General features: G+C 40.7%; 1 long non-coding RNA gene across 1 annotated transcript in view; it reads left to right on the forward strand.

The window, feature by feature from the left end:
• Positions 1–977: 977 nt before the first annotated feature.
• LOC108788309 overlaps positions 978–5,948 on the forward strand; it is a 17,823-nt gene continuing 12,852 nt past the window's right edge. The window contains exons 1-2 of the long non-coding RNA XR_001941327.1: positions 978–987; positions 1,183–1,185. This is a non-coding gene — a long non-coding RNA (uncharacterized LOC108788309). The remainder of the gene's footprint in view (positions 988–1,182; positions 1,186–5,948) is intronic.

The following is a 5,948-nucleotide window of genomic DNA, read 5'->3' on the forward strand; positions in this document are numbered from 1 at the left end:
ATTGTGGGGTCTGTTTATTAAAGTAGAAGTATTGAGAGTAACATGTACTTTTCCCAATATTTTGATAAATACTTTACACTACAACTGTCACAGTTCTATATATCGAGAACTGAGTGATCAATATTGTCAGAATCCTTCCCGGCTGCAACGTAACTCTGAGCAGTAGCCCACTATATGCTGAGAGAACTAAAGCCAAAAAAAGGTTTGACCTTAGCTCTCTTTTAAAGAAGTCAGTTCCATAAGACTGTCACTAGAAAGTAGCAGTGGTATTAAACATCTAGCCATTTGGGATTGATCCACCTCAACTTCATTCAGAATACGCTCTCACTTGTTTCAGGCAACAAGCACTGCGCTTCACAAACTCAAAAAATATATTCCTAAATTGTGAGAAAAATGTTATTAATTGTGAAATTATTACAAAGTGATGAAACAATTTATGTGTTATCCACAACACCTGTGTTGCACAGTGCCTGTGCTAATAATACTTCAGAAAAAGACTCTTGGTCTAATGGTCTAGACCAGGGGCGCCCACTATTTTTCGTCTGGAGATCTACTTTTCAAATGACGAGCTCATTGAGATCTACCAACAAAAAAAACTAAGCCATAATAAACATTGAAAACAATTTGAATACCAAAAAACATATACTTGTGCTAGTGCATATCATAGAATATGTACATATAGAAAGTCCTTTATTAAATCTCACAAGTGATGTACAACTCCCACTTAATTTACATATCCATATGTGTAGTCCATTCTTTCTTAATGCAATAAAGTCCTTGAAATATGTGAAAATATATCTTCCAACTTTTATAATCCACACCTCCTCCGTGAATACATAAACAATTTGTGAATCAGTGCTCTCCACCGTGCTCAAAGATAAGATCTGGCCACACTCACCGACTCCTATTGCTCCCCATATTTCAGATGAACAAATGGTGCTTTGTTGATATTGTACAGGACGCCAGAAGATGGGTCCTGGGAGAAGTGTATATTTCCCTTTGTTCGGGTTGTGGTCCCTTTAAGGGACAGAAATGGGTTAACAGTTGCTGCAGGAAGTGTGTTCAAAAGGATAGGAAGCTAGAGACAGAGGGGGAGAGAGAAGCCCTGATTAATGTTTGCAGACAAGGCTGTGGAGCAGATGGAAGTACTGGTGCTTTGAAGCAGCTGAACTTTACTGGGAGCCTGTGGGCTGAGAGAGAGAAACTCTGAAGTTAAGAGTGTGATAACCTTGTGGACTGAAACCCTCCAAGCCGGTGAGGCTGTTATTCTTTCCTGTGCTGAAGGAAGCAAACGGTACAGTGTATTATTTCTATGCGGAAGGAAGCAATCTTTTAAGTTGTTTTGCTGTACTGAAGGAAATGACTGTTTATTGTTGCTGCTGTGGAAAATAAATGCAGTTTGTCTGAGAAAGCCTGTGTCCTGCGGTCCAGCTAATTCCCCAAACATCACAATATATATATAGAACCAAATCCTCTACTTCGTTTTTTGATCCGACAATAAATTGGGGTATATTCTTCTAAACTCTAGCTTATCTTTTCAAAACCGTCTAATACTATTCCTCCATCTTCCACCTTCTCTTGTACTCAGAGAGAGAAAAAATGCTTTCCATAGTGTAGTATGTCAGAATAAATTTATTGAAAATGATTAAAATACACTTACAATTAAAATAAGGCAATTGCACATAGATTATGTCCACTGGAGTTCTTGTCTCTATGATCGTAATGCTTGCATGGATCCGCCCACCAATAACCCTGTATATATTTTCTGAAAGTCACCACCCTGTAGAATAAAATGGTGGCTGTTGTAAATGTTTATATTAGACGATATTGGTGCAACTCTTTATCAAACCCAAGAAGGTAGTGAAAAATGCACTTAAGTTAAGTTTAGTGCCCCAAAACACAATAAAATAACCATTTGTTTGTAAAATATAAAAGATGAGGTTAAGACGAATAGATACCCAACATGCTCAGGTAAAAAATTGCATGCGTCCATGGAAACAGTGACAAAATTCAATACCCAAAAAGTCCACAGACGATGCAGTTTAGAGATACACATAAATATTGGCACTAGAATTATTGCTCTCACTCTCGCATGTGCATGTTTATGTGAATACACGTGCACTTGCAGGGGCGGGGACTTTAAGAAATGTTTTGGATTATTTTTACATTTATTTTATTTAATATTTTTGTAAACTTTTTTTTTTTACTTTACTTTACTTTAATTGCTATCACATAGGGGGCTTCAGGAGTCAAGCAATGACACCTCAGGGACCAGAAGTGATGTACTACTCCTCACTCCCATAGAGCAGGGAGGAGATCGGTGGCTGCAAGTACACCGCTCTCCTCCCCAGCTTCCCACCGGCACCCGACATGTCGGTTCTGGGCCTGCAGGAGGGGCAGCGGAGCCTGGCGAACACGGCGGGGGTGTCGGGCGGATGGAGCAGGCAATTTACCGGCCCGTAGAGGTGATCTGGCGGCAGCTAAAACCACCAGAATCGCTTCTATTGTATAGAAGAGAGTCGGTTTTACAATTGTAAGCAGAGTCCTGACGGGAGTCTGTTTAAACAGGCCTGCTGTCAGTGGACTTGAAGGGGTTAAACTAAGCTCCCTTTCACTACTCTGTAGCATGATTTGTGAACTATTGGGGAAACTTGACTGCATTGTAAATTTTATTTTAAAAGTGAACTAACCCTTTAAGAAAGTCTATGGCATCAGCCAAAAAGTTGAAATTCTTTTCTTTCCCAAGACAACTAAAAATTATATATACAGTGTATTGGGACACCCTTCCAAATGATTGGATTCAGGTGTTTAGTGAAATTTCCTTGCTACGAAATATTCCACACTCAACTGTTAGTGGTATTATATAACTGGAAGCACCTGGGAGCAATAGCAACTGAGCCACGACGTGGTAGGCCACGTAAAATGACAGAGCGGGGTCAGAGCATGCTGAAGCGCACAGTGCGCAGAAGTCGCCAACTGTCTGCAGCTACAGACCACCAAACTTTGTGTGGCCTTCAGATTGGCACAACAATAGTGCGTAGAGAGCTTCATGGAATGGGTTTCCATGGCCAAGCAGCTGCATTCAAGCCTTACATCACCAAGTGCAATGGCAAAGCGTTGGATGCAGTGGTGTAAAGCCCGATAGAACACCTTTGGGATGAATTAGAGCAGAGACTGAGAGCAGAGACTGAGAGCCAGGCCTTCTTGTCCAACATCAGTACCTGACCTCACAAATGCACTTCCAGAAGAATGGTCAAACATTCCCATAGACACACTCCTAAACCTTGTGGACAGCCTTCCCAGAAGAGTTGAAGCTGTTATAGCTGCAAAGGATGGGCCAACTCAATATTGAACCCTACGGACTGAGACTAGGATGCCATTAAAGTTCATGTGCGAGAAAAGGCAGGTCTTCCAATACTTTGGGCAATATAGAGTGTGTGTATATAACGGAAAATTTGTATACTTACCTATCGGTAATTTTCCTTTCCTGATGCCAGTACATGGCAGCATACAATGGGTATGGCTCCGCCCCCAGCCCAATCACAGGACCAGTTATACTATAAATTAAAGCCCGCCTCCCAAGGCCACCATTCTCGTAACAAGTAGGAGGCTAAGCAAGTGTTCAACCCGCCGCCATGATGGACGAAGCTTCCGAACATGAGGAGACCATTTTCTGCACCCCAACTCCAAGGCTATGTGGGAGGCTTCCCTTATAAGACTGCATTTAGCCACCTGAACAAAGGGAACTTCGCAACAGGAGAGGCTGAACCTGTGCGGCAGGCCAGAAGAAAAATATAGTTTCCTGTATTTTCATTGGCATAATGTCATGACATTGTTTGCTTTACATAATTATAGAAGATGAAATCCATGACATATGTATATTTTGGGCCATTGGCGGAAATAGAGTTTTACTGCAGAGGGAACTCTTAAGTGCTTTAAGCACTGTGGTAACACAAGAAATGTGCTGGGGTTTTGGCCTTAATTTATTCAATTAATTACATCTTGAGGGTTGCAAAGCTGATATACAATGTTTACATGTAAATAAGTTAACATTTTATAAGCAATATAAACACTTACTTTCCATTGATTCTGATTTCTTCTTGATTCTTCTGCAGTATATGATACAAAATTAAATATCTTTGTTCAGTGGAATTTTACATCTAGCACACACACATTACTATGGAACACTATTATTACCATCTGTTATACACACACAATGTCTCAGCACATTACAGCGTGTTCAGTGCATTACATATGCATTCCTATTTGTGGCACTTATCGCTGTATAATCAGTGTAAGCTTTTGTGCTGGTTGTAATCTTATTTTCTTATTGCCCAAATACAATTTATGTAGCATACAGAAGAAAAGCTATTTTAAAACACACAATTTTCTAAACATTCTGCATTATGTTTTGTTTCTAATGCATATTATTATGCAATGTGTGTTTTTTAAATGAAAACATTGGGCCTATCTAATAAAGTAGTACACTGCTTTTGAGTGTGCTGTACTCCACATCAATCATGCAAACTTGTATCTGTTTTTTTATTAGTTATTTTCATTCTTCTGCAAGATAATGTAAAAATAGTACACAAAAGATACAATGGGATGACGAATTTTGACCACCTGGAAAGGGATATGTATACACAACCTGGGCTCTAGCAACAGTCTACAACCTATTCCAAATTCACCCCCAAATCTTTTCTTGTTTCTCGTATACAAATGCAGCTAACATTTACTCTCAATTCTCATCACAGAGAAGTATACAGTAAATTCCTGAAATTCCATCTAGGTTTCTATTTTTTTCCTTTTGGTGTGAAAACAAGCATTTTCAAGGAAAGATAGCATGTTACATGGCTTAAAGAAATGTAAGTTACCCATTCATTAATGGCAAATCCACATTTTCCAGACTAGTTTTACTGGTACAGGCAGAGAACATCACATAATGTTTGACCATAGTTTTACTTTAAATATGAATACTGAATGCATTCAGATAAGCAACATGTAACAATAGATGATAAACTAGCAGAAAGGTGGTTTATGGCAGGATCCACAGTCTCTTATGTCTTGATGTGCGACAATTATAATGAATTATACATTATATTACAATTATATTTTAAAGATGAAAAAAAAATGCTTGCCTTCACAAATGAGCTAAATTTAGTTAATTTAGACAGTGTATCTAGTTTACTAAATCTCATAAACCTATTTTTACTGTGTTAGTTTCAAGGGTAGCCTTATAACTCAACTGTTATCAAACAACTATCAAAGGTTAGTGTTATCTCTTAAGCTGTACAGCTACTCTTAAAACCTGCAGTAAATATTAAATGCACCAGAAACTGTGCAATTTCTATGAGCGCCATATGTGTCCACTGTAGCATATCATCCTTAAAGGAGAACTATGGGGTCAGTGTTTTTCCCCATAGTTCTCCTTAGGGTAACAGGAGGACACAAACTAGCGTCCTCCCGTTACCCTAAGCTCAGTATAACGCGAGCTACAGCTCGCGGTATACTGAGACGCCGGAGCGGATCCCGGCGTAGATTACGGGATCCGCCCAGCTGCATTAGTGACAGCTGGCTTTGCCTATCTAGCGGCAGAGCCAGCTGTACCCGCCCCCTCCCCACTTAAAGGAGAACTATGGGGTCAGTGTTTTTCCCCATAGTTCTCCTTAGGGTAACAGGAGGACACAAACTAGCGTCCTCCCGTTACCCTAAGCTCAGTATAACGCGAGCTACAGCTCGCGGTATACTGAGACGCCGGAGCGGATCCCGGCGTAGATTACGGGATCCGCCCAGCTGCATGAGTGACAGCTGGCTTTGCCTATCTAGCGGCAGAGCCAGCTGTACCCGCCCCCTCCCCCGTCCGTTCCGCCAGTCAGCGCTGGCAGATCGGAGCGGGTAGAGGGGAATCCAGCCCCTCCCCCTGTCACGGCAGAGAGCCGTGACAGGAT

The sequence above is a fragment of the Nanorana parkeri genome, unplaced genomic scaffold (genome assembly GCF_000935625.1).
Source record: "Nanorana parkeri isolate BGI_ZX_2015 unplaced genomic scaffold, ASM93562v1 scaffold317, whole genome shotgun sequence".
Classification (NCBI taxonomy): domain Eukaryota; kingdom Metazoa; phylum Chordata; class Amphibia; order Anura; family Dicroglossidae; genus Nanorana; species Nanorana parkeri.